The sequence below is a fragment of the Mesoplodon bidens genome (genome assembly GCF_964165515.1).
Source record: "Mesoplodon bidens genome assembly, chromosome: Y".
NCBI classification, from domain to species: Eukaryota; Metazoa; Chordata; class Mammalia; order Artiodactyla; family Ziphiidae; genus Mesoplodon; species Mesoplodon bidens.
Window position 1 is genome coordinate 16,742,913 of NC_138180.1, and position 27,629 is coordinate 16,770,541.

Here is a 27,629-nt window from a genome sequence, read left to right on the forward strand (position 1 = left end):
ATGTCGGCCACGGTCAGGGGCCGCCGCGGGGGCAGGCAGATCTGGCTGACGGTGTGGCGCACCGGCTGCTTCTTCTTCCGTCGCGTGAGGTCGTGGCAGGAGGTCCTGGCCTCTGGCATCCTGGGGATCGTGGCGAGTCGACCAGCCGGCTGGATCGAGCGGCCTTCCCAGGTAGGGGGCTGGTGCGGAACTCGGAGGGGCCCTCCGCCAGTCCCGGGACATACCACCCGGACGCCGGGGTGGACACCAGACGCCGGGCTCCCTCCGGAGCGAGGCACGCCCACCTCGCGCCGCCCCCTCGTTGCAAGGAGCACTAAGACCTACAAAAGCCCCTCTGGCTCCTGAGAGCGCCTTCTGGGCTCTGCGCTGTGGATTCGAAAAGGAGAGAAAATCACGACCACCCCTTGAGGAAGAATGGAACCGTCCGTTTCCATGGTGACAGGAGACCAATGGCACTGGAACAGGGCTGGTCGATTTACTTTCAGGAAACTTTTTGGCGGCCACCTCAGTGGACGTGTTTTGAGTTTTCTTAAGTAGACCTGAGAAAAACCCAAGAATCACCACTGGGCTGTGTTAAAAGCGACGGAGTTCTAGAAGGCCAGCTACACTTGACTTCCAAGTCAAAGACACATACACCCCCCCACTCACCACGACCCCTCTCGCCGCCCCTTCCCACTTCTCCCAGCGACACACACACACACACACACACACACACACACACACACACACACACACACCGGGGCAGAGCGTTACGTGTTTCAGAATGAAATAGAAATCCGCATGCCAAGCCTGATGTTACTGCTAAACCACTGTGTGATCTCAAATTAGTCACCTTTTGGGTCCTCGGTATTTTCTTCTGTGAAATGTGTAGGGGGGGAAAGTCTAGAGTTGAATGAAATCAATGGTACCCAACTTTGTGCAACAGAAAAAAGGGAAGTTGAAAAATACAGATTCACTGAATCAGAATATCTGGAAATGGGATCTGAGAATCTGTATTTTAATCCTTCTTCCCCTTTGGATTTTTTTTTTTAAGTTCAAAGCTATGGAAACTTTGAAAGAAGAGTACAAGGAAAACCCATATAGACTTCACCTAGATTGACTGGTCCTTAGTATTTGCCACGTTTACTTTCTGTGTGTGTGTGTGTGAACATGCACACACACACACTGCTAAACCATTTTGAAAAGATCTGCAGACAGCATCATATCTGACCCTAAATACATGTACCTGCCAAGAACAAGGACAGTCTCACACAGAACTACAATGCTATTATGTCTATGGATTTCAATGTCACAATAATGGTGCCTGGTATGCAGTCTGTATGCAAAGTGGGAAATCTGCACTTTTTAAGAGCTTCCCGAGTGATTGGTGCAGTGTTTTGGGAACCACTAGCCTGGATGATCCCTAGTCTGCCTTCTAGTTCCAGCCTTTAGTGCCGTCATTCACCCATCATTATCATCTTCATTAAATGTGCAAATATCCACAAGGCTCTGGGTAAAGGGTTCACCACAGAGAAGTTGCACAGACAACAAACCTTCACTGCACGGCCTTGCACAGCAACAGTGGACAACAGCAGCACTGCCTTTCCAGAGCAAATCAGACAGACTTCCGACTGTCCATCCAAGGCCTGAAGAGGCCCTTGGGTGGTGACAGGTGTATGATGTACGCTTTATGGTTTCTCTAGTCTGCTTCACTTTCAGACTTTCACATAAGTGCGTGTTGTGCACTTTTTAATCAAAGCTGCTTGGCAGCTCACACAGAGGAAGTCAGGTGGTGCAGCAAGGCGCAGGATACTGCAGTAGTAGGAAGATCACAGGTTTGAATCCTAGCTGGGGCCACATAAGTTCCCCTGTGACAAGTTACATGAAGCCCTAGTTTTCTCATCCACAAAGTAAGGCTGATATTACCTAATAAAGATTTCCTAAAACAGGGGGTTGTTATAGGATTCCATGAGAAATCTCTTTGCTGGTGTGATTGTCTTCACTATGCAGTAAGACTAAAAGTTTGGGTGGCATGTATACTGGCCTCGACTTGATGGCCTGCTTAAAGCTTTACTTTTAATCATAAGCTAAGTTTCTTCAGGACTCAGTGGAAATGGGAGAATCGGAATAGATCTTCAAGGTTTCTTCTACCTCTAACCTCCACCTAAGTTCAATATGCATTAGACTCCACACCGCTGACCCCCTGCCATCCCCTGACTTCACCCCTTACCTCTGTCCCCGTCACTCACGGTGCTCCCGCTACCCTGGCCTTCTTTCAGTTCCTGCAGCAACCAAGTTCAGGGCCCCTGGATTTGCTCCCAGCCTGGAACACTCTTCCATCGATTTTTGTTCACCCTTTTCATTTAGAACTCAACGGTCACTCGTCCAAGGGCCTTCCTTACTATCTAACCTAGCTCTCACTGTCCCTAGTCGCTCCCTATCACATTACTCTGATCTATTTTCCTTAGAGGATAATCTGAAATTATCTTGGTTGATTAGTTTGTTTTCTGTCTTCCTCAGGTTAGCCCTCAGCATCTTGTTCACTCCTAGACTGCAGACGGACCTCAGCAAAAAAAACTGTTGAATAAATGGCATGCATGCACGAATAAGCAAGTCGGCGGAAGGGCTCTGTCCCACTTTCTTAGTTTTAGGATCCCGCTCTACCCTGTCCCACCCCACTCGCAACAAGCCCGGGAGCAAATTGGGCAGAAAACGACGCGAGTCACAGCCCCACAGCCAGCGAGCTGCTACGGCAGGGCGATGCCGAAGGGGGCGGGCCGGAAGTGACACACCCACTTCCGCCTTCGCCACACCAGCACTTCCGGATTGGAAGGCAGGTGGCCACGCGTTCGGAAGGTAAGTGAAAGCGCCTTATAGTTGCTCCGGCTTTTTTCCCAGTTGGCGTGTCTGAGCCGAGAGGTGTGTGGCTGCTGTCTTCACCTCCCCGGAGGCCCGCCTTTGGCCCAGGTCCCCAGGGATGAGGGTGGCGCCTGTTTTCTCCGCAGCCGCTCCAGGCCCCTCCACTCGGGAACCTCTCGTTCGTTCCTCCCTCTCAGCCCCGGAACGCCCACCTCGGGGCAGAGCAGGGTCTCCAGGGCACCCCAAAGTGGGGAGGGGATCGGGACCAGGCTTGGGCACGTCCCTGAAAGGCGGGAAGTGGTATGTTCCGAATAAGTGTGAGTAAATGTATATCCATACATATCGAATGCCGGGGAATCATTTGGGAGCCAGACGGACGAGAAGATCCCAGCCCTTAGGAGGCCGGTTCTGTCCCAACGGAGCGAAGTGCAGTAGGCAAGCAGCTGGATTGTTGAGAAACATTGTAACGAGAAGGCGGGACCCAGAAGTGATGAGAGAAAGTGAGTTTCAAACTTAGACCAGTTATAGCGCAGAAAGGTAACGGAGGAAAGGCATTCCTGGGGAAATGAGATGCTTTTGTAAAGTCCCTGATAACGAGAAGGATCACGGTGTATTCTGGGAACGGAAAGAAGACAGGATGTCTGAAACCCAGGGAGAAATGAGCGGTGGAGGGGTAGGCATGGACTAGACTAGCTCATGAAGGGCATGGTAGGTCTGTAAGGATTTGGAACTTTATTTTAAGAATAATGGAGGGACTTCCCTGGTGGTGCAATGGTTAAGAATCCACCTGCCGGTGTAGGGGACACGGGTCCGAGCCCTGGCCCGGGAAGATCCCACATGCCTCAGAACAGCTAAGCCTGTGCGCCACAACTACTGAAGCCTGCGCTCCTAGAGCCCGTGCTCTGCCACAGGAGAAGCCATGGCAATGAGAAGCCTGCACACCACAATGAAGAGTAGCCCCCGCTCGCGGCAACTAGAGAAAGCCCACAGACAGCAACGAAGCCCCAGCACAGCCAAAAATAAATAAAATAAAATAAATAAACTTACAAAGAATAATGGAGAAGCCATAAGAAGGTTTTAGTGGGACGTGACTATATATTTAAAACGTGGTGCTGAGTTCAAGAGACCAGAAGGAGAAGCATAGAAGGTATTTACAAAAAGAAAGAAAGAAACTAATGGAAGGTAAAAATACTAAAAGGAATTATCTGCTCTGTTCATTGTTATTGAGAGATCCTGAGGGAATTCCCTGGTGGTCCATTGGTTAGGACTCTGTGCTTCCACTGCAGGGGGCACGGGTTCGATCCCTGGTCAGGGAACTAAGATTCCGCCAAGCCACGTGGTGCAGCCAAAGAGAGAGAGAGAGAGAGAGAGAGAGAGAGAGAGAGAGAGAGAGAGAGATCCTGAAAGATGGGCCAGGAAAGTATCTCTTGAATTTAGTGGCTCTAAGGTCATAGGCACTCTAACTGGAGCAGTCTCAGGGGGCGTGTCTTGGAGATGGAAGCTGCAAAGAAGTGGGTTAAGAAGGGGTTTCTGTGCATCTCTGGGTGACACCAGGTAGGAAGGCCTTAACCAAAGCTCCTGTTGCCTCCGTTGGAGGTGAGATCCTGAGGCTGGTAGTTTTGGCTTATAGGTATCAGTCCATATGTTTGTTATTCCCCATCCTTCCAGCTAGACAATTCTTATAGTTTCTTGACTACCGAGGAGAAAGTAGGTACCTTCTGGTAGAAAAGGTGCTTAAGCATTCAGACTTGAAAGACCACTGACACAGAGAGGTCTCCAGGATCTGTTGTTAAGTGAAAATAGCAAAATGCAGATCAGAATATACAGATGCTGCCTTCTCTGTGAGAAAGGAGGGAAAATAAGGGCAGATTATTTTGATGTTTGAACCATGTAAACGTATTACCTTTAGTATTACTTTTAGTCGCAGAGAAATAAAATCTTAAAAATTGAAACCCAGAAGCAATACGGAGCAAGGAGAGTTGTAAGATGTGTTTGTAAAATTATATTTTTAACCATGTCTTTTGTGAAGTACATTTCTATTCCTGTACTTAAACTCCAGGATGCACGTGCTCTGTATAAGAATTGACATTGGAGCCTTATTAAACTTCATTCCAACTTATTGCAGAACTTGGACATTTTGTTGGACACTAACAAGGCCCATTCAGCCTCTTTCTCAAAGATGCGATCTACTAGTTTGAGGTCAGTGGATACTTGATGTTCCCGCTCTGAACCACAGCTGGGCTAAATGCTACAAAAGAAAAATAGTTTGCTATGAAAGTATAGCATTTGGGGAATGGACCAAGCTCAAAGGGTCAGGAAAGGTTTCTTTCTTTTCTCTCTCTCTCTCTCTTTTTGGTAAATACTTGAAACAGTATGTTTACATCCTTCAGTTGCTTGTTTTTACGCTTGTATTTTTTAAAAATAAATTTATTGATCCATTTATGGCTGTGTGGGGTCGACGTTGCTGCCCGCAGGCTTTCTCTAGTTGCAGCGAGCGGGGGGTTACTCTTTGTTGTGGAGCATGGGCTCTAAAGCAGAGGCTCAGTAGTTGTAGTGCAAGGGCTTAGTTGCTCTGTGGCACGTGGCATCTTCCTGGACTAGGGCTCGAAACCGTGTCCCCTGCACTGGCAGGTGGATTCTTAACCACTGCGCCACCAGGGAAGTCCTTAATGCTTATTTTTCAGTGAAAGGAGTCTGTATTCTTGTTCTGCCCCTTGCTTTTTAGAAAGTGAACTATTTCAGTTCACTTTAAAAGAGTAGACAAATAAGAGTAGACAAAAATATAACAAATACCCCTGTACTCGTTACTCCAGTTAAGAAATAAAAGATTGAAGATATAAGAGTAACTGGCTCTCTACTTGTCCCTAATCCCTGAATTTACCAGTTATATTCCCCGTGCTCTATTCATAGTTTTACTACATATGTATCCATTCAGAAAAGATACATGAAACGATTTTGTGTTTTGAATGTAACATACATGGCATCATCATGTATGTATTCTCTTAACTCAATATACACGTCATCATAACATTTATATTGTCTTAACTCAGGATGCATGGTATCATAATGTTTATATTCTTTTAAAGCTTTCTGGAAGAAGCGATGCTCAAGCCAAGCTCTGAAGGATGAAAGGAGGCAGGGAGGGGTAGGAGACAGCGGAGAGCGGCCCAGAGTGAGGGAGTCGTGATTTATAAGACCTCAAGCCAGGGAAAGGATTGGAGCATGTTTGGGGAACCGAAAAAAAAAAAATAGTCCCGTGTAGCTGGAGCAACAGAGTTTGAGAGGAGAGGTAGAAGATGAGGCCATGGGGGAACAAGGGCCCGATCATGGCAGAGCACTGTTCTCAATTAACTATATTTTTTCCATATCATAAAGGCAATGGAACCAGACAAGTGAATTACAGTGAGCTTGCTACACATTTAGAATAATGGAAAACTTATAATCATGACTCCAGGCTTGCCATTTGTCCTGCAGTTTCGTTTTTGTGTGATTTTTTTTTTCCTCCTGAGGCTAATGTTTAAAATGCTCTGCAAAAAGAAACCATGTGGTTCTGTTTCCCTATAGGAGTAAAATGGAAGGAGGATCAAGCAGATTGGAAACCCACACTCCAGTTTTCGTCTAGAAAAAGATCAAGCATTCTGTACATAAGGAGAGACATGGGAGGCATCCCCATGAAAGATTCAGAGACTCCTCCCTGGCAAAGAAACCGGCTGACATAACTAAGGGTAAAAAAAAAAAGAGAAAGGATGCCCAGCATCTTGTTTCTTCTGCTTTGAAACAATCAGAAATGTGTGATGAGCCTGAAAAGACCACTTCTATACCGAAAAAGAATAAAAAGAGAGGAAAATGTGCTTTGGGAGTCTATAAGGAAACAGGTATTGTGTACATCCTGGTGGATAAAGAAAACATTGTGGGGGCTTCCCTGGTGGCGCAGTGGTTGAGCGTCCGCCTGCCAATGCCAGACACATGGGTTCGAGCCCTGGTCTGGGAGGATCCCACATGCCGCGGAGCGGCTGGCCCCGTGAGCCGCAATTGCTGAGCCTGCGCGTCTGGAGCCTGTGCTCCGCAACGGGAGAGGCCGCGATAGTGAGAGGCCCGCGCACCGCGATGAGGAGTGGCCCCCACTTGCCACAACTGGAGAAAGCCCTCTCACAGAAACGAAGACCCAACCCAACACAGCCATAAATTAAAAAAAAAAAAAAAAAAAAGAGCTGGTGACACGTACGTGCGCCGAGACAGCGCGAATTGGAGGAAAAAAAAAAACTTCAATAGGTTACCAGAGTAATTCAAGGTAAACTACAAATAAAGGATAATTGAGACAGAATTAAAAAAAAAAAGAAAACATTGTGAACACACCCAAGAATTTTAGAAAGCATGTCGATGTCATTTACATTGATGTAAGCAAGCGGCAAAAGTCAACAAAAGGGCCTGAAGCACATTTAGTTACTAAGTCACGTGAAAATGAGTCAGAACTGCATGATAAAGTTCGGGGGAAAAAGCATAAAAAAACATCGGAGGAAAGTCAGGTCCTGTGATGCTGTCCAGGAGAGTCTGGGTGCAAGCATCACCCTGCCCAGATCAGAATCCCAAGAGCAGGAACCCCAGCCTCCCATGGGCCAAGAAGGTGAAATCGCACAACTACCAGTGTCTGCAGATCAAAGCAAGTCTAAGACAAGAAAGAGGAAGCGTCCAAGTGACCAGGAATTCGAGGCCTTGCCTGCGCCTGAGAGCGCTGAGAACATATACTCAGAGGGATCTCAAGTGATTGGTGAGGTCGGGACTGCAGGGGGCAATCAGGAGTCCAGTGGCCTTAAGAAAAAGTCTAAGAAAAGGAAGAGAAGATCTTCTGTTGATACTGCCGTGGCACCTGCTGGTGAGTGTTCAGTGCTCAGGACGAGCTCTGAGGACACGCGCTTTGATTCAGTGGAAGGTACTGGTACCTTGATTGAAGAAAGTGTGAAACCCAGGCCACAAGAGGAGAAACCCCAGGCCTGTTCGGAAGAGGTGCAGAGGTAACGTGTGGGTGTAGAGCCTTCTGATGGTGTGCGTCTTGGGTGTGAAGTCTGCCCGTTACCTCTTTGTTCAGCACGGCCATAGGAAGTGGCAGAAATCATAAAGAGATAGACCATCGAATGTATAGGATGTCGTGCACATTTAACTGAGTAACTTGGCAGGTACTTTGCGTTCTTCATGTACAAAATAAGGCAGTTACAGTCTGTTTTCACTAAGAATTATTCCAGCCCTGAAATTCTATGTATAAGTTTAAAAAGAATTTTAAGACCCCACAATTACCTTGTCTATATGTACAGAGAGAGGAGAAAGGATCAGAGAACTTAGAATGCCACAGAACAGGAAAAAAACTTGACTTAGGGTTCTCCCTAATAAAAGAAACTTAGATATCGTTCTTTATATAATTATCATTTAAGTATACTGGCCGATGAGTAGATGCAGGAATTTTTTTGAAGCACTTTATTTCAGTTCCTGGGAGTTGGGACAGGTTTTCTCCCCTTTTCTACTCTGTGACGTTCTTACATTTGCTAGATTGTCCTGGCTTAAAATAGTTTCACATAGAAGTTAAATGGCAGAGGGCCCAACTCACATCATCCTCTGTGCCCTCTCTTTGGGGACATTTTTAGATCACTGATAATGATGCAGGAATGTTCTCGGCCTGTGGTTCTTAACTTGTATGGGGCTGTGGACCTGTGAAAGCTGTTGACCCTTTGCTCAGACAAATGCGTACAGTTTTGTTTTTGTTTTTGTTTTGTTTCAGTTTCCTGTCTGGGTGGTTAGCTGATGCCCTTGGCTGAGAACACCTTTGCACATCTGGCAGAAAGTCTGTGGGAATGAATTAGTGATAGATACATAGAAGACTATGTTTTCTTTATACTGCCAAGGGGAAAATATGTGGCCATTGTTAACTGCAAGGAAGCAATTGTAACGATGTAAACCCTGAATATTGACTTAACTAATTAGTAACCATTATTATAAAACGACTCATTGGTGGGGGGGAGGTGTCTTGAGTATCCATGGGTGTAGAAGAGGGCTGAGCTTATGAGGAAGTCAATATCTGAAACAATAGAGTTGAGAAATAGTAACATAAGCAATGCCTGGTGGAAATAGGGCTTAAGGCGACATGTTTACCTTCCAGGCAGCCTCTGAGGTGTATCCAAGTTAGTAAAGCTACATTAAAGAGTTCAGACATCACAGACGGAATCAACTCCAAGATCCCTTCCAGCTTTAATGCTGTCGTAGTCAAAGGGAGAGTCACTGTAAGGAAAGAATCTGAAAGCCATTAGGGCACGTGACCTGTCAGTGTTAATCAATCCAGTTTTTCTCCTTAGATTAGAACCCACAAATGAAGAAGAAAGCAATTTGGAGTCGGCTAAAGATCCTGAAACGAAATATTTATCTGAAGATTCGAGAGATTCAGATAATTCAGACGTGGATTTGGATTCCACTGTGAGGCAGCTCCAGGAGTTCCTCCCTGATATCAAGGAGAGGGCTGCCACTACAATTAAGTGAATATATCGGGATGACTTGGGACGCTTTAAAGAATTTAAAGCCCAGGGTAAGCTTGTGGGACTTGAATATTTGTTGAACTTTTCTATATGCGTAACTAGCCCTGACTTTCTTTTGTGAGTGGTTCATATTTATAGATTCACAAAGAGCATCCCTTAGCTACTTTCAGCTTTATCTCCTTCCAGAATCATTATCTGCACTGTAAAATTACCAAACTGAAGTGCACTAGTTTTCCTCCTCTGTGCCCAACTTCTGGTAGGGGAGGCGAGGAAAAACGGGACTAATGGATCCAGGTGATCCACAGACTAGAAGATCAAGCCCGGAAGAAGAGGGGGAGGAGGTTAAGTGGTTGAGACACTGGGAGGGGGGCACAAGTGAAATCAAATTAAAACACGCATATCAACATCATCAGCTTTGATGAGGTGTAATTTCAAGGATATTAATTTGAGGGTGAGCTGGTTGTAGTGGGCATGGCTTCAGGCAACACCCAGCTTGGTCTCCTTCTTGATTTCACTGTGTTACAAGAACCTCCCAGAAAGCTTATTGGGTTTCAGAATGAACTACAAATGTAAGGTTGTGTACTGCAAGTGATAAAAGATTTTTAAAATAAGTTTAAGATTAGGAAAATGTACTGTGTAATGCAGTCAATAATAAGGAGACTTGAGTGCTTTGAGTTATGACGAGGAATAGAACGTAAATTGCAGTGACATTGTCCCCACCTCCCCCCAACATATATTCGTAGAGAATATACATGTTCATGTTTGTGCCACCCAGTTCCCAGCACTGCCTTGGGGGGAGGAGGGGCAGAGGATAGTGAAGTGGGGGGGGGGGCGCTTCTTTTAAACTTTTATTTCAACACTGTTTGAATTTTTAATGAATATCTATTACTGTTAATTTATTTCTTAAATAACTGTGTAAAAAGGAATTGATGACACAAGAAAGGTCACATTGGAGTAGGATGGCCAGGGAAGACTTTGGGAGGACAGTGTGGCTTTGGCCGAACTCTGCAGGAGAGCCAATGTCAAGGGCACAAGCAGGGGCTGCTCCCCGATAGGTGGGGAGGAGCTGACGGGTGCTGTTGTGATTGCTAAAGACAAAACGGTGGTTCGCTTTCATTCATTGTTGACAGTTGTGTACCTTTTTCTCCTTCCCCAAATCCTAGGTGTCGCTATTAAATTTGGCAAGATTTCCGTGAAGGAAAATAAGCAGTTAGAGAAAAATGTGCGAGAATTTCTGTCTCTGACAGGAATCGAGAATGCAGACAAGCTGCTGTACACAGACAGATACCCAGAGGAGAAATCTCTAATCACCGACTTAAAAAGAAAGTACTCGTTTAGATTGCACGTTGGTAAGTTTAGAACTGTGGCCTCTTTGACCATCTGCAGCCTTCCAGCCTTGCACAGATAACCATGGTGAGTATTGAACACAATGCCTGGCCCGTCCAGTACATGCAGTGCATGTTAGCCGCTGCTACGTTAATAGTATTTTTATTGCCAGCCTATACGTTCAGGGATTTGGAATGTGTTCACGTCTCCCAAGGATAGTGCTTTTACAGATTTTCTAACAAATTAGATGATCAGCTTCCAGCTTTCCTACTTGGTAACAATTACGGTTTTGGTTTCTCTTCTTGACCTCTATTGTGTATTTTTTGCATACACTGCACAAAGTACTCTGGTATACACCAGAGTCTCAGACGTTTTTTTAAGTAGAGCCATTTTTGCGCTTTGAGCTGGAACCCTCCTCTTGGAGGTATCCTGGGGAAGTTAGAAGGTCACGAAGCAATGTAGGTTTGGACTGGAAAAAAAATCTCTCTTGAATTTAAAGAGGATAATTTCTTAGGTGAAATGCACAAAGGAAAACAGAACAGTGAGCCCCTGCTGGGGGATCCTTTCATCTTTAGAGTGGCAAAGCAGGAAGAAGCTTATTCAATTGCAAAGTTTTTTTGTTTATCTTATGGGGAGCTGCTGGAGTGTGTCCTCCACCTCCAGATTACGGTAAAAGCTCTTTGCCTAATAAGGGTCTTTTCCGTGAATTTAGCAGAACAGAAGCTAGAGCCCCTACATACTAAGCATCTAGTTTCCAGAGATGGCCACGGAAACTGGGGATTTTGTATATCTGCTCCCCAAGACGGCTTTCTGCAGGACATAGGAAACCGCACCCTCCACCTGGGGTCTAGGATAGCGTGTGCTGTAAAAAGGGGCCCTTCTGGGTTTCTTTTATAATTGCGACTGTGTTTCATGCCACGCTCCGGTTGTCCCTCTGACCACCTCTCTTCCGACTTTAGGTAAGGGCATTGCCTGGCCCTGGAAACTCATATACTGTCGAGCAAAGAAGATGTTTGATGTCAACAATTACAAAGGCAGGTAAGAAAAAACTTGAGCAGAGCATTTCTCTAGTCTTTGCTGATACTGTAAATCAAAACGTACACAACAAAATCGTGAAGAGTTTCGTGTGTGAAACCAGATGTGCCGTCAGGTGTATGTCTCCAAAGTCCCTTTCAGTTTCCACCTCTTGAATAAATCTTCTGTCATCTTCCCCTTTCTAAATCCCTGGCTTTTACTTTATGCTGTCAATTGTAGCATTCTCCACGCGCTGCCTCTTAGCGTCACCTGTGCAGTTTTCTCGGCAGTCTCCTAAGTTGTAAGCTCCTTGCGAACCCAGACGTTCCTTCTCAGTGTGATGTGTGCCCTTCAGCACTGAGCCCAGTGCTTTGGGTTTTCAGTAAATATTTGAAGGTGGGGGTGAGCATTTGTGTGAGGTCATTTAAGTGTGATTCGGTAACATCAATGCAGAGCTTCATGTGGCGGTAGCCTTTCTGTCCTCCCTTTTTTCCTAAATAAAATACCCAATTATGTTCTGTTTCCAACATTCCAAATAAATCAAATGTAGACTGAGCGTCAGTGGTGGGTAAGCACTCTGCTTAAGGACAAAGGGATGAGGGAGAAAGCATCAGCTCCTACCCTTGAGGGCCCAGACAGCCACCTAGGGCTCAACTACTGATCTCACTTCCAGGAGGCAGATGGAGTGAATCTGTCACGGCCAGTTGGGTCCTACTGAGCGCCGTGATCTTGAATCAGGACATAGGTACTATCAGAACGTAACATTGATATGACCTCGGCTTCTTTTTAAAAATTTTTACCAAAAGAAATAAACCGGAAGTAGAGGAAAGGCGCCTCCACACAGACTGAAACCTGCCCTCTCTTTTTCCCAAGCCCCCGCCATGTACTTTAAGGAAATTCACTAAGGGTGACATTTTAAGTGGGACCAAAATGATGCTTTTGGTAAATGAGTGAGGTAACCTGTTTTTCTACCTGTTACATCACTGTGGGAAATGGCATTTTTCAAATAATGAAGGTCTGTCATTCTGATAATAAAGTTCATTCACTGGTACCATATTACTTGTGTTGTGCTGACCATTTACCCTTAAAGTATGTTTCCAACTTAAGGAACTCTTAAGTGAAAAAACCATAGAAAGTCAAAAATCAAAGAATTGTAAGGCTCCAAGGGGCCATGGAGGTCAGTACACCTGTTTCCTCATTTTCGTACACTCTGTTTTTCTCTCATGTCCTCTTTTTTGTTGCTTCAAGGGTACTTTTAAGTCTTGTTTTAAATCTCAGGAAGACCCTGCTTGCCTTATAAAGGAAACTGCTAAAAAGCTTGATTCTTAATGGTGAAGGATTTCGCATCTCTGTTCACCATGCTCTGCATTTTAGATCCATTTCTGAGAATGCTAGGATCTTACTGTCCCCCGGTAGTTGTGGATCATCCTCATTAGAAATGGTTAGTATTTTATTAGGGCTGCTTTTGTGTTGCATTAGTAATAACATAAACTACCACTTCTGACCCCTCTTCCTTCCCACCAAAAAGGAATTATAAAATGTCATAATGATGGCTTTTTTCCCCTTAAACATTTAAGATGTTTAATCTCAAAATCTGCATATATTATAGTGCACTTTAGTTCTTTTCTTTTAATGTATTTGCTTTTATGTGGGATTGCTGCCTCTTAACTTCCTTAAACTGTGACCGATTTGTGCTAAGGCATCTGTCACATCTTTTATTTTTGTCTGTGTTCGGTCTTTGTTGTTGCGCACGGGCTTTTTCTGGTGGTGGCGAGCAGGGCCTACTCTTCGTTGCAGTTTGTGGGCTTGTCATGGCGGTGGCTTCTCTTGTTGTGGAGCATGGGCTCTAGGCGCACGGGCTTCAGTAGTTGTGGCTCTCAGGCTCAGTAGTTGTGGCGCACAGGCTTAGTTGCTCCACAGCATGTGGGATTTTCCCAGACCAGGGATCGAACCCATGTCCCCTGCATTTGCAGGCAGGTTCTTAACCACCGCGCCACCAGGGAAGTCCCTGTCTCATCTTTATTGAGCATCTGTTGTCTGTCAAGCATTACCGGGTTCCAAAGTGTAGAAAACTGACAGGGTCCCCACCCTCCGAGGACTTCCCCTCCAGAGCTGTGCTGTCCATCCATGTGACCACCAGCCTCATGTGGCCATGGAGCACTTGAACTATGGTTAGTCCAAGCTGAGATGCGCTGAAGAGTGAAGTATACAATGGACTTAGAAGGCTTGGTGTGGAGAAGAGAGTGTAAAGTATCTCATTCATACTTTTAGGTTCGGATTACATGTTGAAATGGCTGCATTTTTAGTATATTGAGTTAAACAAGATATGTTATTAATTCATTAAAACTAAATAAAATTAGGGACTTCCTTGGTTGTCCAGTGGTTAAGACTCCGTGCTTCCACTGCAGGGGGTGTGGGTTTGATCCTTGGTTGGGGAACTAAGATCCCACATGCCGCATGCTGCCGCTAAATAAAACCCCCAAACACATGGAAGGCAGAGTGGAATGGTGGAAAGTGGTCCTTGGTGATTTGACTGAGCTCCTGGATTAAGCTCACCCTAGGGCCCACTTGTATCTGGACTTTTCAATTGCCTGAGCCAATAAATTATCTTTAAAAAAATTAATAAAATTAATTTTCACCTGACCACTAGAAAATTCTAAATGACATCTGTGGCTCATATTTCCATTGGCCAGTGGTGGCCTAGACGACGGGTCAGATAAACCAGGGAAGCCACGAGCGTACAGTTGCCAGTGGTGATGGGGGCAGTGAGAGAGCAGCAGAGTGTCCTGTGGGAGAGGACAGCAGGACACCTCCAACCAGGTGGTCAGGGAAGCCCTCTCTGAAGATGCACCATTTAAGCTGCTTCTGAAGAGCTTGCAGGAGCTTTCCAGCGGTGGAGGGAGGCCATTCCCAACACAGGTCCAGAGGCTTCGAGGTGAGAAAGGCCGATAAGGCCAATAGGGTTGAACTTAGGGAGCACCGAGCTTTGCAGGCACAGTCAGAAGTTTGGGTTTTATTGTGTGAAGCCTTTATGGATTTGGCTGGGGAATAGCATGATCAGATTATTTGTCCTGGCCTCTGTGTAAGTGAGCCAGGGACTGCGGTGACTGACTTACAGGATGCTCATGGTTGTGATGCCGAGACAGGAAGTATCTGGGCTCAGGACCTTGGTAGGACTGCGCTGAGCAGGTTTCCTGACAGCCCGCCCTATACAGCTTCTCCCAGCGTCGCAGCGTGCTGCAGTGAGAATAGTGGTTTTAAGCTTGTGGTTAACGCTTAGCTGTGATCTGTTTTCCCTTCCTCTAAGGTATAGCAAAGGAGATACCGAGAAGCTAAAGATATACCAGTCCCTCCATGGAAACGACTGGAGAAAGATTGGCGAGATGATGTCTGGAAGTAGCCTCTCTGTGGCCCTGAAGTTCTCCCAGATCAGCAGTTGTAAGTCGTGGTCTCTAGAGCCCACTTTGGTGAACAAATCAGCCCACAGTGGCCCAGGGCCCAGGCATCACTGCAGGCCTGTCTTCTGAGAGAGTCATCACTCTTTCAGCCATTCTCTTACTGATTCATTTATTTCTTCATGCATATTGATGCAGCCTTTATTCACCAGACTGATTTCTGCCACACGTTATGTCAGTAGCTTTCAGTGTGACTCCAACTGCCAGGTAAACTGAAACCCACTCAGCCGGTGGGCAGGAGAACCTGGGCCACCAAGGTCCTTTCCCCCAGGTGACCAGGGAAACCATCAAAGGGAGGGCCTGTTAGTCAGGGACGTTTCCCAAAGCCAGTGTCAGTCGTCTCTTGTCTGTTCTCTTCTTTCATAAAAAGCTTCCTTGGTTATATTCTTCACCTTAAAAAGTCCCCAGTTGCTTTCAGAAGACAGTCCTTAGTGGGTGTTAGCTTCAGCCCAGAGGCTCACATGCTCCGGCCCTGCAGGCAGAGCCGTGCAGCGGGTCCCAGCAAGGCGTCTGCATGTCCGCACGTGGTAAACTCTGAGGTGGTGGAGACCACGCCTTTTGTGCCACCAACTCTGGCCACCGGTGCCACGCGAAGACTCAGCACAGCCAATTCTGCCAGTTTCCAAGAAGTAAAGCAAACATCTGGATTTGCACGTGTGTGTGAAATCAAGATCTTTTTTTTCTTGGGACTCTCTTTTTTAAAATAAATTTATTTATTTATTTATTTATTTATTTATTTATTTATTTATTTATGGCTGTGTTGGGTCTTCGTTGCTGTGAGCGGGCTTTCTCTAGTTGCGGTGAGCAGGGGCTACTCTTTGTTGCAGTGTGCGGGCTTCTCAGTGTGGTGGCTTCTCTTGCTGTGGAGCATGGGCTCTAGGCGCGCTGGCTTCAGTAGTTGTGGCGCACAGACTCTAGAGCGCAAGCTCAGTAGATGTGGCACATGGGCTCAGTAGTTGTGGCTCGTGGGCTCTAGAGCGCAGGCTCAGTAGTTGTGGTGCATGGGCTTAGTTGCTCCATGGCATGTGGGATCTTCCCAGACCAGGGATTGAGCCCGTGTCCCCTGCGTTGGCAGGCGGATTCTTAACCACTGCCCTACCAGGGAAAACCCTCTTGGGATTCTCTTGATTTTTAAATATTCATCCAAATTGTTATTGGGGAAATAGTAACAATAACATTCTGTAGGCCAGATCGAAGATATCTGTAGCCTTCCAGCTTGCGGCCTCTTCCTTAGCATGACTGTGAGCATGTAGACAAGAAGAGCGAATCATAGAAGCTTTTGATGCCCTGCACCAAGGACTGGCTTTAGGAATTTACAGGTGCTGGGACTTCCCTGGTGGTGCAGTGGTTAAGAATCCACTTTTCCACTTCAGAGGGCATGAGTTTGATCCCTGGTCAGGGAACTAGGATCCCACATGCTGCAGAGCAACTAAGCCCACACTCTGCAGCTAGAGAGAAACCTGTGTGCCACAACGAAGGTCCTACGTGCTGCAGCTAAGGCCGAACACAGCCAAATAATGTTTTTTAATTAAAAAAAATAGCTTAATGAGTGCAATATGTAAAAAAAAGAAAGAAAAAAAGAAATTCACAGGTGCCTTCATCAAGTACTGTGGTGACACCATTGTAGCTGTTAATTTCACTCCAGAAACTCTTGGGGAGAGTTATTTATATAACATGAAAGTCGTTTGGTTATTCTCTTTCCACTAAATGTTTGGGAACCTCACAATTTCTTGCAGTAGGTATTACTCTTAGAAACAGGAAGAACAGCTTTCTCGAAGATAAAAAAAAGATTGCATTAAGAAAGGATTTTTTTTCTTTGCAGTTGGTTGTGTATGTGTGTGTGTGTGTGTATGTGTGTGTGAGTGTGATTGGTCCTTAAAAGGAAACTCTGGCCACTTTCGTAGTTTCATTTTGATTTGCATGTAACTGATAGTTTTTTTGGTTTTGTTTTGTTTTGTTTGGCTGCGTTGGGGCTTCATTGCTGCGCGCGAGCTTGTTCTAGTTGTGGCGAGCGGGAGTTACTCTTTGTTGTGGCGTACGGACTTCTCATTGCCGTGGCTTCTCTTGTTGCAGAGCACGGGCTCTAGGTGCGCAGGCTTCAGTAGTTGTGGCATAAGGGCTCAGTAGTTCTGACACGCGGACTCTAGAGCACAGACTTAATAGTTGCGGCGCGTGGGCTTAGTTGCTCCCCGGCATGTGGGAACCTCCTGGACCAGGGCTCGAACCTGTGTCCCCTGAACTGGCAGGCGGATTCTTAACCACTGCACCACCAGGGAAGTGCATAACTGATAGTTTTATGTTTGTGTAATTGAGATGTTGCCCATTGTCTTCTGAAAAGTGTCTGATTTACCTTTTTGTTTATAAAGGCTTTATTTTGGGCCTTCCCTGGTGGTCCAGTGGTAAAGAATCCTCCTTCAGATGCAGGGGACGCTGGTCGGGGAACTAAGATCCCACATACCGCGGGGCAGCTAAGCCCGTGTTCCACAGCTGCTGAGCTCACGCACCCTGTAGCCCATATGCCACAAACTACAGGGGCCATGCACCACAACTAGAGGGAGAAAATTCACACGCCACAACTAGAGAGAAGTCCGTGCACCATAACAAAGAGCCTGCGCTGCAACAAAAGATCCCACGTGCTTCAACAAAGATCTCATGTGCTGCAACTAAGACCCAACACAGCCAAAAAAATAAAGAAAATAAATAAATTAAGGGAAAAAAAAGACTATTTTTCTAGAGCAGTTTTGGGTTCACAGGTAAAGTGAGAGGAAGGTACAAAGACTTCCTACTTATCTCCTGCCCTACACATGCACGGCACACCCCCATTCTCAACACCCCCCAGCAGAGTGGTCCATTTGTTACAATCCGTGAAGCTACCTTGACACATCTTAACCCCCCAGAGTCCACAGTCCACATTAGGGTTCACTCTTGGTGTTGTAGCTTCTGTGGGTTTGGAGAGATGTCAAATGACAGATACCCCTCATCATCATTTTGTTGTTAATATTGTGTTTGAAAGCAAATAGATGAGCAACTTCAAGACCATCCTTTTATGTCAACAGAAAGAAATCATGGTGCTTGGAGCAAGACGGACACCCAGAAACTAATCAAGGCTGTTGAAGAAGTGATTCTAAAGGAAATGTCTCCCCAGGAGCTAAACGAGATGGATTCTAAACTCCAAGAGAATCCTGAAGGTCGCCTGTCAGTTGTTTGGGAAAAACTGTACAAAGGCATATCCTGGGTAGAAGTGGAGGCAAAAGTGGAAACCAGGAATTGGATGCAGTGTCAAAGTAAGTGGTAAGTTTGAGGCTTCTTACATAAATTTCAACAAGAAGCATTCCCTGCCCCTCTCTCAGCAACTTCCGGAGAGGGGTGGACTGCTGAGGTTACTAAGAATATCTGTAACGACCACGTGGAAAGCCTCACAGTAGGTCAAGAATGATCCTCTCTAATCCGCTGCTCCAAGCACTTCAATATCGAAAGCTGATTTAAGTTAGCATTTAACCACCCCTGATTCATTGTGTGGCTTCTTCATAAAGAACTTGGACCTTTTTATTCTATTTATTTATTTATTTAATTGAAGTAGAGTTGATTTACAATGTTGTGTTAGTTTCTGGTGTACTAAGTGATTCAGTTGTGCATATATATTATTTTTTTTGATTCTTTTCCAATGTAACTTATTACAAGATAGTGAATACAGTTTCCTGTGCTGTACAGTAGGACCTTGTTGTTTATCTATTTTATATATAGTAGTTTGTATCTGCTAATCTGCAATTTCAAATTTATTCCTGCCCCCTTTCCCCTTTGGTAACCATAAGTTTGTTTTCTGTATCTGTGAGTCTGTTTCTGTTTTGTAAACAGAACTTGAATCTTTTTAATATTGAATATTGACTTCTGATTTCTTCACTCTGTCCCTTTCTTCATAAAACAAGATTGTTACCTATTTATAGCATGAAAGAAATACAAAATTAACGTCTGGATATTTAGGAGGGAAATCACAAGTGTAGTGATCAGTAATACCTCCACCTTTTTACTTGTGCTTTCTAATTCAGCAGTTCCTCTGTCTTCATCCAAAGCAGGGCAGTCATACTCTTTCATCCTAGAACATCTTTAGGTACATCCATCATGAAGAAGTAGTTTCGGTCCAGATGCTGCTGCATGTTCTTTGCCCAACGTAGCTTTTCCCAGCCCTGGAGGGATTCCGAGCTAACTTTCAGCTGCAACATGACAGCTTGAAGCAGTGGTTCTACAGCCCACGACCCAGGTCTCCTGTATAAACGGGGCTCCATCATCCTGCATAAAGGGGGCTCCGTCATCTTGACCATTAAAGAAGAATGAAATCCAGAGTGGGCATGTTGTACGTTAAAAGCAAACTGCTAGATTATACTGAGTATTGTTTATATACCTTACAGTTCTGCTGTAGAATATTTATCTTACTAGAAGACTACCCTCAGGAAATAAGGACAGATAATGTTTTGGGGGGGAAGTGTGTAATATGGAGGAACCAGAGCCCTTTCTACCCCTATATCTTAGGCTTAAAAAAAGGAGTGGGGACTTCTCTGGTGGTGCAGTGGTTGAGAGTTTGCCTGCCGATGCAGGGGACATGGGTTCGTGCCCTGGTCCAGGAAGATCCCACATGCCGCGGAGCGGCTAGGCCTGTGAGCCATGGCTGCTGAGCCTGTGCATCCAGAACCTGTGCTCTGCAACGGGAGAGGCCACAACAGTGAGAGGCCTGCGTACCGGAAAAAAAAAAAAAAAAAAAAAAAGGAGTGGGGGCTTCCCTGGTGGTGCAGTGGTTAAGAATCCGCCTGCCAATGGAGGGGACACGGGTTCGATCCCTGGCCTGGTAAGATCCCACATGCCGTGGAGCAACTAAGCCCGTGTGCCACAACTACTGAGCCTGCACTCTAGAGCCTGTGAGCCATAACTACTGAGCCTGTGTGCCACAACTACTGAAGCCCACCTGCCTAGAGCCCGTGCTCTGCGACAAGAGAGGCCACTGCAATGAGAAGCCCATGCACCGCAATGAAGAGTAGCCCCTGCTCGCCACAACTAAAGAAAGCCCACGTTCAGCAATGAAGACCCAACACAGCCAAAATTAATTAATTAATTAATTAATTACTTTTAAAAAAGGAGTGGGTTATAAAGCCTCGGTTGGAAGATGATATGTCAGTGTCTTAAAAAGGAAATGATGAAGGGGAGCCGTGCTTCAGAATCAGCATAATTAAATAACATGCAAGGGTTCTTTTTTAATTTGAAGAAAAAAGTAGGAAACTTGAATGCTGAGCATAGGTTTACTTCATGAAACATTGAAATGGCATCAGCGGGTACATTTCAAACCAGTGAACATGGGCGGCTATTAGTAAAAACTCTCAGTTTCTCTGTGTGTGCCTCATGTACCTCCCTGCTCAAGAAAGTAAATGTCACAGCTCATGATCTGTCCATCAGATTGTGACAGATTTCACTCTTCAAGAGAAGCACTTTTTAAATATTTTTAATTGGGCTGCTTCTCTCATTAGGAACTTCAGGGAACCCTTTCCCTCAGCCTTGAACTTGGGGCCTTAGAGGAATCATGGAGTCATTGATCACTTTAGTAAATCTGTGTAGTTTGGTGTTTCAGCAGCTATAATGGTAATAAGAGCAATATCTCTCTGTTTGATAAACAAGCAAAAATAAATTGAGTCTACACAGCATCCTTTAGCACCTGCAAGCAGGCTTATTCTTTTTTTTTCCTCCCTTTTATTATACTGTTTATTATGGAAATTGTGTAACACACACCAACTTAGAACTCCTTGTATCCATCACTCATTTTCAATAACCATCAACTTTCTATCTCTTTATTTACCCTCTCCCACTTTAAAAAACTTTTAAAAAGGTATATTCTTGATGGTGGTAAATCTTAGCTGTGATGAGTTGCAAAAGTTATAAAGTGGTTCTGAATAAGGACAATTTAAATGAGGAAAACAAAGGACATTTTAATGGAAACTTTACCCCGAAAATAAACTGTTTTTCTTTCTTTCAATGTAGGACGGAAATTCTAACCAAGAAGAGGACAAATGGTCGGGACGTATACCGGGGACTTAATGCCCTACAGGCCAAGATCAACCTCATTGAAAGGTACAGAAATAGAAAGTGACGATATTTTACCCGTTTTCCTCTCTAGCCAAAGAGTAATTGTTAAACAGCAGAATCTGCAGTAAGATTACCACGGTTCATATTCCTGTTCCAGCACTTTCTACGTGCATGACCTTGGATGTGTTTCCTGCCTTTCTAGTTCTTGGTTTGTTCATCTTAAATGAGGATGATAATAACAGTACCTGCCTCTTAGTGTTATTGGCCGAAGAAATGAAATAATGCATGCAAAACGTAGCATGCACTCAATAAACATAGCTCTTTGAGTCTTTAAGGCTTTCACATAGACATTGCTTACTTCTGTCCATTGGAAAATGGAGGTAAATACTTCAGGCCGAGCCCTACTGCTCTCTAGCATGCATTAGTTGGCGTCACTGCTGCTTGGTCTTTACTTTTGTCTTTGAGTTCCTGGTCCGTGCAGAGTCCTCCCTCCCCTGATCGACAGGGAGACACAGAACTGTTTTACAAAGACTGCGAGTCTAGTGGACCTGGCCTCATGTCCAATGAGGAACAGCAAAGAGCAGAAGAAACCTTTGGATTCTGGCCGCCCTGTCCAGCTTCATTATTCTTGCGCTCTGTCAGGAAGCCTGCTTCTCCTTCATTGGTGGGCTTCCTCGTTCTCCACGCTGGCCTGGCTGGGGTTTTTCTCCTCTACCAGAGACAGCAGAGACTAGCAGAGCCAAGGAGGGCATCTCACGTCAGGCTGGCCTGGGTTCCAATGTGGGTACCACCTATGAGTCATGAAACCTTGAGCCAATGACCCGAGCTCTCAACCCTGATTCCTGGCCTGTGGAAAGGACATAATCCCCTAGCTTCATCAGGTGGTGTTGAGGGTAAATGGATTAGTGGGTATCAAGGTCTTAACCCAGTGTTTGTCACTTAGTAAGTGCTGAGTACACATGTATACTACTCTTGTGTGTCTACATTGAATGGTGAAGTTGTGTTTTTGTTTGTTTGGTTGGTTGGTTTTTAATATTGTATTTATTTATTTGGTTGTGCCGTGTCTTAGTTGCAGCAGGCAGGTTCATTAGTTGTGGCATGCAGACTCTTAGTTGTGGCATACATGTGGGATCTAGTTCCCTGACCAGGGATCGAACCCGTGCGCCCTGCATTGGGAGTGTGGAGTCTTAACCACTGTGCCACCAGGGAAGTCCCTGTGTTTTTTTTTTTTTTTTAATTGAAGTATAGTTGATTTACAATGTTGTGTTTAACCTTTGCTATACAGCAAAGTGACTCAGTTATACATATATATATTCTTTTTCATATTTCATTCTTTTCTATTATGGTTTATCACAGCATATTTAATATAGTTCCTTGTGAAGTTGTGTTTTTTACTAGGCTTGGTGGGAGATGCAAAGGGCTCAGGAGGAGGAAGGGTGATTTTTTGGTCTGTAGCTCAGCCCAAGACCTTGGGCTGACCTTGGGTTAGCATGCCAGTGACACTGGGCCTGTGTAACAGGGGAGCTGGAGCAGGGGTGAACACGCTGAGGCCTTCCAGCTCTTAATATTCTGTGAGCCCATGAAGATGTGGATCCTGTTGATTTTTGGCTTGAAAACTTAATTTTTATTTTTTCTCATAGGTTGAATGAAATAAATGTGGAAGATGTTAATGAAATAGACTGGGAAGATCTTGCTAGCACCATAGGGTAAGGCCATTTGTTTAATATTAATCTAATGAAAAAATCAGAGAGGAGTTCTAATAAATGCCTCTCAGATTTGAAGAACAGGACTGAAATTCCTGCTGCTTATGGAACTCATCTATAAATTGTATTTGTGTATATATGTATTGGGAACACCCTGTCTACGTACCAGACCAGGTAAATCAGACCAGTCCTCCCTCCGCTCCAACCACCACCTCCACCCCAAGACACCTGAGAAGAGTGAATGAAATGTGTGCAGAGTCTCTTAAAAGCTTCATGGAGCACACCAGCTATGACTGGGATGAAGAACCCATGGTCCCTTTGCCCATAATTAGCCTTTTACCATTTGCCACATTGACTTTATCATCCCTCCCTTTCCCGCTCCCTTCTACAAGGGAATAGAATTCTTTCCCTTAACCGTTTCAGTGTTAGTGGTGGACGCCATGTCCTCAGCAAGGCTGTTATTCTGCATCAGCACAGTGATCGTACTGAGGGCACCTGACACTGATGCACTACTATTGTCTAAAACACAGCCCCCATGCAAATTTCACCCAGCGTCCCAGTCCTGTCCTTTATAACACTTTCCCCCTGATTTAAGATCCAGTCCAGGATCTGTCTCCTTAGAGTCTTCTAAACAGCAGAGTTGTTCTGCCTTTTCTTTTCTTTTTTTTAATTATTGGAGTATAGTTGATTTACAATGTTTCAGGTGTACAGCAAAATGATTTCTGTTATAGATTTTTTAAAATATATTTATTATCTTATTTATTTAATTTTGGCTGTGATGGGTCTTCATTGCTGCGCGTGGGCTTTCTCTAGTTGGGGCGAGCAGGGGCTACTCTTCATTGCGGCTCGTGGGCTTTTCATTACGGTGGCTTCTCTTGTTGAGGAGCATGGGTTCTAGGCGCGTGGGCTCAGTAGTTGTGGCTCGTGGGCTCTAGAGCACAGGCTCAGTAGTTGTGGTGCACAGGCTTAGTTGCTCTGCGGCATGTGGGATCTTCCTGGACCAGGGCTCGAACCCATGTCCCCTGCAGTGGCAGGCAGATTCTTAGCCACTGCACCACCAGGGAAGTCCCTCCGTTATAGGTTATTACAAGATATTGAATATAGTCCCCTGTGCTGTACACTAGGTCCTTGTTGTTTATCTATTCTATATACAGTAGTGTGTATCTGTTAATGTCTTTGTCTTCTACGATGTTGAAATTGTGGGAAAATACAGGCTAGTCATTGTGGAGAACTTGCCTCAGCTGGGGAGTTTGTCAGACGCTTCTTCACTGTTAGATTCGGGTTTTGTATTTTACACGGGAATCAGTCACGGGGGAGGCTGTGTTTGTGTCACCATGTCACATCCCATCATGAGGCATGTGGTTCTGATTTTGATCCCCTGGCTCTGGCGGCCTCTGCCACACTGCCCCACTGTAGAAAAGTAAGTTTTTCTCTTGGTGAAAAGAAACGGCCACGGGGAGATATTTTGAGACCACATCAAGCTCCTGTTCCTCTTCGGATTTGCCTCAGTGGTTTCGGTGTGCTGTTCCTTTGCATTTCTCCTCTGAGGAGTGAGATTTCATCGGTTGTCACTGTCTGTCTTCATTGCTATGGTCCTTGCATTTTCAATCAGTTCCTGCCACTGGAGGAGAGGCCATCACTCTGAAGACCTGAGTTCACTGCTGGCCAAGCAACAGAGAGCTGGCTGGCAAAGCACAGTCCCTCTAAGCAATGCAAACTGTTGAGCATCACAGGGCTCAGGGGTTGGTGGGCTTTGGGAGGTGGGGATGTTGAGGGACTGTCTGGCCTTTAGTTCGGGAAGGGTGCTGAGGGGAACAGGGCTGCCACAACCTGGCTGCCTTTCAGAAACGTGGCTGCTGGCGTGAGGTTGTCACTGATCCATTAGGAAGGGTGTAAACTGGTTCTGCTGGTTAGTTATTTACACCTTGGGATTATGGACAAAGAACAATCAGTCCTTTTTTTTTAACTTGGAGAATTGGAATCTTTTCGTGGCAGGCCCTGTTGGGAGTCACAGACACATGCCCATGGTTCCAAACCCTTTCCTCTTCTAGCTCGTCTCAGGGGTGGGGCACCAGCTCTTGGGTGTGGGTCCCTGAGAGGGGAGGGTGTTAGGGGCTTTGAAGGAAGGCTGTCCTGCTGTGTACCCCACCAACTCCCATCCTAAGAAGTATTCATGTCGACAGCTCCCTCCCTTTGTAATATCAAACCCCTTTTGAAAAATCTGACTTTTCCAATAAATGTTTGTGTATCTTGTGACATTGCCTCAGATCACATTTCTTAAATTAAAATGGGTTTTTAATGATTTTAAGTAGAATTATATACTTAAATATTGATTGTTCTGGTTAAGGTTTAGAAATCTCAAAGCTGTAAAACAGACATCATGGCATCCAGTCAAATACCATTGGAAATAGTACATCCTCAAAGTTTTAATAACGAATTAAAACAGTGAAAATAATTAAATTAGAAGTTCGATCTCTTCAGGTTCGTTAAGCCTCCCTTGTGAATTGTTTAGGCAGGATTTTAAAGAAAGCATCTCCACGTAATGAGATGTAACACCTACTTCGTTTGAAAATGTCCAGGTCAGTTATTGTTACTTCTTGAAGCCTGAGCTTTGATCTGCAGAACAACCTGTGTGTGGGGCGCTGTGGGAAGAGGGAAGGCATAGATGCCCTAGATCTTGGGCTTTGCAGTCAGGTGGACCGGGCGTCAAGTCCTGGGACTCTGCTCCTAATTTAGCCAGCCTTGGGCAGGTCATTCCCTCACTTGCCTCTGCGTCACGGTTTCCTCATCTGCGCAGCATTGTAACAGCACCGTGATGAGGACGACAGCAAGGAGACAGTGCGTGTCATGCCATGCACACGCGGCGGGCAGCTGCTGCCATGAAGAGGCAGAGAGAGCCCAGCCATCTTGTACTTCCACATACCTAGCAGATCCAGTTATTCCCACTAATCATATAACAACTAGATTAATTAATTACTGAAACAAATATGCCACGCTTTTGTGGCTTAGGAAATGAGTGCCCAGGAAGTGAAGTTAGTGATTTTCACTTTAAAAAAATATTTAAGATGTGGTTGTTTCCGTCCTACTTATTGTAAATGAAAAGTGGATTTGACTCACCAGAATATCGTAAGCATCCACTTTATTTAGCTTTGTAAAGTAAAAAATCCAGACCCCTGCTTTTGCATTGTGACAAATATATAGTTAGCCTGAAGGTAGTGGTTAAGAGTGTAGGATTTGTGAAATGTTGCCATTGGCAGCAACACGGATGGACCTAGAGATGATCATACTAAGTGAAATAAGCCACACAGAGAAAGACAAATAGCATAGGATATCAATTATATGTGGAATCTTTAAAAAACTGATACAAATGAACTTACTTACAAAACACAAATAGACTCACAGACATAGAGAACAGACTTATGGTTACCAAAGGGTTAGCGGGCGGGAGGTAGGGGGATAACTTAGGAGGCTTGGATTAACATATACACACTACAGTATGTAAAATACATAAACAATAAGGACCTACTGTATAGCACAGGGAACTATACTCAATATCTTGTAATAATCTATAATGGAAAAAAATCTGAAAAAATTATATATATATATATATATATATATATATATATGTACAACTGAATCTTTCTGCTGTACCCTTGAAACTAACACATTATAAATTAACTATACTTCCATTAAAAAACACTGATATCAAAAAAAAAGAAAGAAAAAAGTAGAATTTGGAGTGGACCCAATTGAAGTCCCAGCCCTTCCCCCCTATTCACTGTAAGATCTTGGGCATCTTCTCTTGGGTTCCCCATCTCCAAAACGAGGGATAAGCATAGGAGGCCCCACACAGAGTGGTCGTGAGCGTTATTTGTTGCTCTGCGGAGAGCCCTCAGGGTGGGGCTGAAGACAATGTTAGCATCAGCCCCTGTGAGCTAGTGTTACACCTTGTCTTCTCAACTGGTAGTTTAGATTATTCTAGTTTAGACAGAATCCGTGTTGTTGTACTTCTGTTTTTCTTCCTTTTGTGTGTGTGTGTTTAACCAGATGAACAATAGCTTTTCATACGTGTCTTATTTTTCTCACATGTGTAGACATGAGGATTAAGAAAGCTGCTTAGGTCTGTAGACCACCCCTCAATCAATGCACTTAGTACACAGGACTGAAATGATTAATTTTTAAACTGCCACTAACTTTTTGACACCTTTTCCTTTCTAAAGGGGTGTTCCTCCATCTTATGTCCAAAGTAAATTTTATAAGCTGAAAGCTTCCTGTGTTCCGTTTTGGCAGAAGAAGACTTTTCCAGGTCAGTATTTTCGATATCTGAATAGTTAAAAACGCAGCATATGGGGACACACGCTGGTAGTGTGACCTTGGGTAGTGACTTTTGGGAACCTCAGATTCTTCAAATGGAAAATGGTAAAAATTGGCAAATTATAACCCCTACCTGACAGGACTTTCAAAAGTACTAAATGAGATAATGAGCTTGAGAAGTGTGGTCACCAGGCCGCCGGGCGTTTAGCAAGCACTGGGTGAGGAGCTGCGAGTGCTTCTGGATTGCACAGCACACATGCTCACACCACATGCCTGCACACCCACTGATCCACAAAAAACTGGAGGTACAGTTTCTTCTCTGCAGCCATTTGTAGGTGGTTTACATATGTAATTCCCAAACCTGGACTATCGGAGTCAGTTGGGGAACTTGGGAA

At 44.9% G+C, this 27,629-nt stretch overlaps 1 pseudogene across 1 annotated transcript; it reads left to right on the forward strand.

Annotated features, from left to right (window-relative positions):
- On the forward strand, window positions 1-27,629 carry LOC308609659 (transcription termination factor 1-like; annotated as a pseudogene). The gene is made up of 11 exons: window positions 1-171; window positions 2,631-2,835; window positions 7,177-7,850; window positions 9,180-9,406; window positions 10,520-10,705; window positions 11,642-11,720; window positions 15,004-15,134; window positions 18,208-18,442; window positions 21,173-21,262; window positions 22,858-22,923; window positions 27,141-27,629. The product of its transcript is annotated as a transcription termination factor 1-like (transcript).